The sequence below is a fragment of the Rhinopithecus roxellana genome, chromosome 7 (assembly GCF_007565055.1).
Source record: "Rhinopithecus roxellana isolate Shanxi Qingling chromosome 7, ASM756505v1, whole genome shotgun sequence".
Taxonomy (NCBI): domain Eukaryota; kingdom Metazoa; phylum Chordata; class Mammalia; order Primates; family Cercopithecidae; genus Rhinopithecus; species Rhinopithecus roxellana.
In genome coordinates, this window is record NC_044555.1 from 8,492,158 (window position 1) to 8,500,806 (window position 8,649).

Here is an 8,649-nt window from a genome sequence, read left to right on the forward strand (position 1 = left end):
CCAAAAAGCAATGTCAGTTTACACCCAGATCCTAGTTTAGGGGTATAAACGTATTTGACCCACCACCACCATTCCACCTAAAATGCTCTTCTCCTCAATTTCCATTAATACAAGTCTTTCCTATCTTTCAAGGACAAATTGAAGTCCCACCTTGTCCAGAAAGTCTCCTCTGAAAACTCCAGCCTTCATGAATTACTTTCTCCTCCTAAATCATGAGCATTTTTAATTGGTATCAAGCAGCATAGCTTTTCGTTCAATAACCTCTTAAAACACTTTCCGGCAATTCAATGTGGGAGTTTTGTCTTAGGTGTGAGAGTGACCTCACTGAGATACCTATCATCTCCCTAATCACCAGGAACAAACTACATGACTCTCATGGCATGTTATCTTTCCTTCCTGACTCACTCTGGCAGTGGAAAGAAGAGCAGTGGCTATTGCAGACACTTAGAAGTCTGATTCCCAAGTCCAATGTGAATGAAAATATGAGTATTGTTTAAAAGCAGGATTACTGGGTTTGTTACTGGGATCTCTTACAGTCTGGCATAATGTTCTGCAGATAAGTATCTGTTGGATAGATGCATCAAAGGATAGTAATGCTGGCACACACTACAAAAAGTATAAAGTAGATCCACCAAAATCTAATCACTTGATGGATGCTTAGATTTAAATAGCTATTCCGGCAAAAACCAAAAACAAACAATAAACATGGCTTCAGGAAAAGTGAAGACTTAGCTACACTCTTTTAAAAACAAAGATTTTTTACTACATAAATCTTGATCAATAGAGAGAAGTTTTGATGAATAAAGTGAAATTTCTAGGAGTGAGGCTCAATCCCTGTTATGTGATATTTTTGATCAACAAGGGAACTTTCTGGAAAGAAGGGCCCTGTTATGTGATCTGATACAGGTAAATTCATCAGGGTAAAATACAGAATCTAAATTCCATCATGCACTGAAATGGCTTATTGCTAAAGAATACACCTCATTCCGTTAGGAGACTGAGAGAAAAATAGTAATACAGTGTTTAAATACATGTAACCATGACTTGCATTTTTATACTAGTTTTCCTACAAGGTCCCTGTAAATTCACTTTTTGTTTCAGAGTTCTCAGCTAGAAGAGAATAAAGAAAAAAGGTTATAAAGTCTGGGCATCCTAAATAAGTCATTTCTATGAGACAATGTATTTGAGGGGCTTTGTAAATTTAAAAGTGATAACTTACAGAGATATATACAGGCGAGAAACTTTTGTAAGAATTCTTCCACTGCTCACCACCATCAGTTGCCTATATGCCATTCTGTAGCCATGGTTATGACCACAACTCAGTACCTGATTGCACAGTTCCATGTCTGAAATGCATTAAAAAAATAAAAATAACTAAGGTAACCTCTTTTGTGTGTGTGTCTTATAGTCTTTACTTAAAAAAAAATTTTCTTCTTTCTACACCTGTCTCCTCTCCTTTTTTCTCATTCACTTCTCTCTCATATTAAGTCCATTTCCTTGTACCATTTTCTACTCACATTTTCCTATCTCTTCATCTTTATTCTCTTCTCCCTCATTCCTCATTCCCATTTTTCTCTCTTCTTCAATCTTTTTTCTATTTCACTCTTCCTTCTTTGTCTCACAACTCTCTTCTTTTTCTGTTTTCAGCTTCTGTATGTGTCTCTGCTTTTGTCTTTCTGCATCTTTGGTGGTCTCTGTCTCTCCTTATCTGTTTCTTACTTTCTCTTTAACACAACCCCAACTGAGCTCAAATCTCTCTTATGATAGACTACCGACTATGAATGTTATTCCTCAAACTCTCTAAAATGTAACTCTTCATCCGTTTGTAGGATTTTATGGCAATCTCCATGCCTCATAGAGCCACTTGCTCTTATTTATGGTGGTTTTTAAATAATTTCTCTTTAGAAAATTAACTTTATATTCTTGCAAAGTTGTAACGTTATATTCTTGCAAAGTTGATGACACTAAATGGAATCGCTCTGGGTTTTGCAACAGCAGAGCAGAAAATAGCTGCCCAGGCTGAAGCAAATCACTCAGTAAGACTGCTTCAAAGGACTGAGCAAATTCTAAGGAAATATGATTCTGGGCATTTCTGTTTCATTTTCTTTTTTCTGTGATATGATACGATAGTGGAAAGGTGGATGGCCTGGATTTGATCTTGGCTTTGGCACTCATTTTTTTTCTTCTTTTTATGATCTCAGAACTTTCACTTAATAGCAATGGCCTTGAAATCCTCATCTGTTAAATAAGAAATAAAAAATCCTGGTCACCAGGCCCACATCCTGGGGTCTCTAAAGATCAAATGAGATCATAGATATGAAAATGTTATTGGAAGGCTTAAAATCCTTTATACAGAGGTTCAGGATTCTTCTGACAACTCACTCAACTGAGAAAGAGTTTAGGATTTTTACCTAAACCTTAATGTTCACCATCATAGAGATTGAATGAAAGGATTTTGAAATGGAACCAATGGTGAACTCTGAGCTGAACCTATGTTCAAACCTGAATACAGATCCAAGCCTGGAATACTGAATTTCTCCCTGATGACTTTGACTTTGAATAATTGGTTGCTGCTTAGGAAATGGCTTCCTCAAAGTGATATTAGAAACAAAATAAATTTTTGTTCTTTTTTCTTCCTTTCCCTTAAATGTATGTTGTCATCATTATTAGAAAGCAACAATTATACATCTTGTTCTTCCTGGTGCCATGTCAATCCTCGTACAGATGTAAGTGCCCTCTGATCACTTACAATCTAAGACAAACAACACAAATGAGTTTTTTTTTAAACATATCGACATTTGAAGATAATAAAGAATGTTAATGAGAGGCAGAATGGTTTAGTGAAAAGGGCTGGGGGTTCAAATGTCTAGTTTCTAGTTTTGGCATCATTTCCAATTTGCTGTGTGATTTAGAGCAAGTCCTACCATTTATTTTGAACCTTGTTTTTTCTACTGTAAAATGAGAAAGTGAAACTATATTATGTAAACCCCCCTTCAGCCTGGAAGTTCAATGAGTTAATGACAAGATGAAGCATTTTAGTTAAACTAATTTTTGGTTTTCCTTTCAGGACCTGATGCCTACCAATGATAAGCATGCAATGAAACAGTTTTTCCTAGAAAAGAGTAAAGATAACTTCCAATTTTTCCGAGATTGAGTAACCCATTTCTCCTAGGTCCTCCTACTTACAACTAAAAAAATCCTGTACCTAAAAAAGAACAAGCATAGGAAGGCTCTAAAAGATAGAAAGAAGAAGGTGGGCTGCTAGGGACCTCGGGACTTGAGGAATGACAAGGAGGTGAGTTTCCTGGGCTTGCTGATTGTCCCCACATATTCTAAACAAGCCACTCCAAAAGCCTCCTACCTAGAACTATCAATGGGCAGACATAGAAATGCTACCAGAAAAGTCCGTTTCCCATATTCAAAGACCTGGGGAAAGAATAATCTAACAAAAGGAAATATTTCTGATAATTCCCACCCTATTCTAGCAAAAAATCAATGAAAAATACACAGCCCTTCTTCCAGCTGATATTCCAGCCCACTGAACCCCCTTTACTACTCTCCAAAGAAGCAGATGGTACAGCAGGGCCAAACAGGGAATTAATCTTCTTATCTGCTGAACAGGAGACTGTTGTTCCATCTCCACTTGACAAGAGCAGAACTGGGATTCTCTCATTTAGTGCTGTCAATAGGGCCCAGTAGAAAACTGATGTTCCACTTCCACCTAAAGGAAGCAAGTAGTGCTCGACTGATTCCGTCATCAAGGTAGTGCCAATGTCACCCAACATCAAGGAGGCAGAATGAGATGGAGGGAGATCGAATGGCAGTAAATAAGCGTAAAATAAAAATTTAAAAATTCCACTTACAATATCATTAAAAACTTAAGCATGAATTTAACAAAAGGAGTGCAAAACTTATACCGTGAAACAACAAAATTTTGAAAAATTAAAGTTCTAAATAAACAGAAAAACATCCCATACTGATCACGATATCTAGTATTTTAAGAAGGCAAAACTCCCCAGAATTGACCTACACATTTGTTTTAGTCCATTTGTGCTGCTGTAACAAAATACCTGTGACTGGGTAATTTACAAGAACAGAAATTTATCACTCATAGTTCTGGAGGTTGCAATTCCGAGATCAAGGCACTGGCAAGTTTGGTGTCTGGTGAGAGCCCCATATCTGCTTACAAGATGGTGCTTTGTTGCTGCAGATTCTGGAGAGGAAGAATGCTGTGTCCTCACATGGCAGAAGGGCTGCAAGGGGCAAAAACGGACTAAACTCCCTTCCTATCTATCTATCTACAGTCTATCTCTCCAGCTGATTTACAACTAAGTGTCAAGGAAATTCGGTGAGGGAAGGATCGTCTTTACAATGAAGGTTGCTGAGACAGCTAGATATTCATATGCAATAACTAATAATAACAATTAACCAATACCATATACAAAAATTAATCCAAAATGAATCAAAGACCTAAATATGTGAAATAAAACTATAAAACACTTAGAAGAAAATATGGGTTTAAATTTTCATGACTTTGGATCAATCAGTCACTTCTTTTATATGACAAAGCACAAGAGACAAAAGAAAATAATAGATACACTGAACTTCATCAAAATTAAAACATTCTGTGCCTCAAAGGACACCATCGAGAAGTGAAAAGATAACCCACACAATGGAAGAAAACTTTTATGAATCATGTATCTGATAAGAGACTTGTATTTAGAATATCTATCCAAACAACTACTAAAATTCAATAATGAAGACAAAAAGGAAAATCATGCAATGAAAAAAAGATGGGGGGTAGTAATTAGAAGGGTACACAAGGGCTTCCAGGGTTCTGGAAATGCTGAAAGTATTCTGTTTCTTGACATGCCTAATGCTTCTATAGGTTTGTGAAAATTGTTTTGTGAAAATTTACTGAGCTTCCCATCTATGATCTATGCACTGTGCACTTTTCTGAATGTATATGCCAATACATTTGTTTGTTAAAAACAAAAACAAGAAAATAATTGCTGTTTCAATCCAATCAAACAAAACCTGAAATTTTGAAATAAGAAGTATGGGAAAGTCTAGTTAGGTTAGTGTGTGACATCTCCCCAATTTGGGACTATCCTCACAATACCTGATTTTAATTGGTTTGTCAAAAAAAAAAAAAAAAATTAATACTAAATTTAGCGCTCTGGATAGAACTCTTCTGAGGATTCCGTAGTACTTTTTTTCCAACTAATGCAGAGCCTTCCTGGGTCTCTAATAGTTAATAAGATTGGATTAGGAAAAATATAAAGACAGAAGCTGTTTGACTTCCTGTGGAGCTTCAATTTTATCTTGAGACAACCCTGGAGTTTCCAGTCTACATGAAAAAAAAACTACATCTTCTAGTGTAAGAGCTCACAAATTATCTTCTTGCTATGTTGATATAAGTGTGGCCTACTCAAATACTCTCAAATTTCTCACGTAGAGAGTGAAAATAGGGGAGTGAAGTCAACAAGGTGGCAGAATATGTGTTTTCAGTGCTTTTTCCCTCACAGAAACATCAATTTCAACAACCATCTATTGCAGGACTTTTCCTCAATTCACCTAAAGACAAGTTCTTGTCCCATGGCAATCAAAATTTAGGTTCGCAGACTATTTGAAGGGTGAGTAAGGTAGGGTTTTACTGGGTGAAATGGAAAAAAAAAAAAAAAAAAAAAAAAAAAAAGGTTTGGGGAACAGACACTCTCCGCAAGGTCAGAGTTCCTGCTAGTGTGTTTTCTGCCTTGCAGCTTGAATTTCAGATTTCACACAGTAACAGGAGGGGCCAGGCTCCTCCCCACTGCAAACGGCATGAACTTCTGTGGCTCTGCCACAATATGTGCTCCTCCCAGTGTGCACGTCGGTGGGAGACTCTGCCAGGGAGCCCTTTTCACCTGACTGTCTCACATCCATGCATGAAAATCCTTTCACAAAAGCTAAGGAATCCAGATGAAAGATTACAGTACCTAGATAGAGCATGGAAATAAAAAAGGGTATTGAAATAATGTACAACGGACGGTTTCACACTACCCACTTCTTTCCCTCAAGCCCATACAGCACACTGCAGAGACAGATACCCTCCCTGTGAGAGAAGAAGAGTGAAGTGGACACTCAACTTTACCATGGACCCCAGAAACAGGCACACCAGCTTCTATGAACTATAGCACCATGCCATTCCCCAAGGCCACAGGCTTCAGGCCTACCTCAGCAACAGGACGGCCTCTGTGGACCCAGCCTCCAGACTGACCCCCATAGTTCCAAGCTCCAGGCCTACTCTAGCACTAGGATAGCCCACCCTATAACAGCCCTAGTCTCCAGGCCAGCCCCTGCAGAGCCAGGATCCAGGCTGACCCTAGAATAAGGACAGTGCCAATGGCCCCAGACACTAAGTTAAAAATTCAGGCCCAGGCCACAGCTCGTGGACCCAGGCATGAAGTCAGTTGCTGCGGAACCGGGTGCCAGGCCCAACACTACTGACATAGGCACCAGGTCAGCAATCCCAAGGAATCCAGCAACAGATCCTCCTGTGGACTCCACCAGCCAGCCCACACAGAATTTCTAAAGAGGCTGACAGAAAAAGTCATTTACCTGCTATAGCCAGCCTGAAAAGACTAGAGGAGGTGACTGTTTTCTCAAATGTGCAAATACTAGCTGGAACAGCTAAGGGGGCCTTGTGCCACCTTCCCCAAAACCCCATCTTTTGGCTCCAAAAGAGACCTTTTCCCTCCACTTTAGGAGAGAAGAGAGAAAAGTAAAGAAGACTTTATATTCCCTCTGGGATACCAGCTTAGCCACAGTAGTTTGGGGCAACGGTCAGAGTCATGTGGCCCCCTTTCCAGGCCCTGGCTACTAGACAACATTTCTATAAATATGCTGGGCCAAAAGGGAACATACTGCCTTAGACAGAAGGATACAGTCCTGGGAGAACCCATCACATGCTGAACAAAAGGACTTTCAGTCCTGAATAGCAAACAGTAATACCCGGGTAGTAGGCCATGGGCCTTAGGTAAGACTCTGAGACTTTCTGGCTTCAGGTGCGACTCAGCACATTCCCAGCTGTGGTGGCTATGGGGCGAAGTCCTTCTACTTGAGAAAAGCAGAGAGAAATGTAAAGGAGACTTTGCTTTACACCTTAGGTACCAGCTCAGACAAAGGGTAGTAGAGAACCAGGTGGGCTTTTGGAGTATGTGATTCAGACTTTGGCTCTTGGACAGCATTCTGGACATGGGCTAGGCCACAAGGGAGCCCACTGCCATGAAGGCTGAGTCCCAGGCAAGGCAGCCTTCACCACAAGCTGAATTAACAGCCCTTGAAGCTTTAGGAGTCTGACAGTGCTTGTCATGCTCTGGGATGGTGGTGGCTACTAGGGGAGGCTCCTCTGCCTTTGCAAAAGGGAGAGAAGAATGAAAAGGACTGCATCTTATGGTTTGAGTGTCAGCTGAGCTTCAGTGCAATAGAACATCAGGTAGACTTCTAAAGTTTGTGACTGTAGTCCCTGACTCCAGGATGGCATTTCTGGACACTCCTGGGGCCTAGCGGGCCTCGCCATCCTGAAGGAAAGGAAACAGGCTTCGCTGGCATTGCCACCTGCTGGTTTTAGAGCCCCGAGGTCTTGAGCAAACATAGCCAGGAAGTGGTTACAACAGGCCTTAAGTGAGACCCAGTGCTATACTGACTTCAAGTCTAAACCAGAGCAATCATAGTGGTGGTGGCCACAGGGGTGCTCGTGTCACTCCACCCCCAGCTTTATATGGCTCAGAACAGAGAGATAAATATTCCGTTTATTTGGGAGGAAGTAAGAGAAGAGAACAAGAATCTGTCTGGTAATCCACATAATTCTCACTGATTTTGTCCAAGACAGTCAAGGCAATACCTCAATGAGCCTGCAAGAAAAATATGACCTCACCAAAGGAACTATATTAAAACACCAGTGACCAATCAAAAACAGAGATATATGACCTTTCAAACAGAAAATTCAAAATAATTCTGTTGAGGAAACACAAAGAAGTTCAAGATAACACAGAGAAGGAATTCTGATTTCTATCAGAAATTTAACAAAGAGTTTAAAATAGTAAAGAAGAAGCAAACAAAATTGTTGGAGCTGAAAAAATGCAATTGGTATACTGAAGAATGCATTGAAGTCCTTTAATAGCAGAATTTATCACGCAGAATAAAAGAATTAGTGAGCTTGAATTAAACTTAAGAACTTCTGCACAACAAAAGAAACTGTCAACAGAGCAATCAGACAACATACATAATGGGAGAAAAATTTTGCAAACTATGTATCTGACAAATGTCTAATATCCAGTGTCTATAAAGATCTTAAACAAATTTACAAGAGTAAAACAAACAACCCCATTAAAAAGTGGACAAAAAACAAGGACTCTTTTCAAAAGAAGTATACATGCAGTCAACAAGTGTATGAAAAAAAATCTCAATATCACTTATCTTAGAGAAATACAAATCATAACCACAGTGAGTTATCATCTCACACCAGTCAGAATGGCTACTATGAAAAAGTCATAATGTAACCGATGCTGGCAAGATTGTGGAGAAAAAGGAATGCTTTGTATGCTTTTGGTGGGATTGTAAATTCATTCAACCATTGTGGAAAGCAGTGTGGCAATTCCTCAAAGA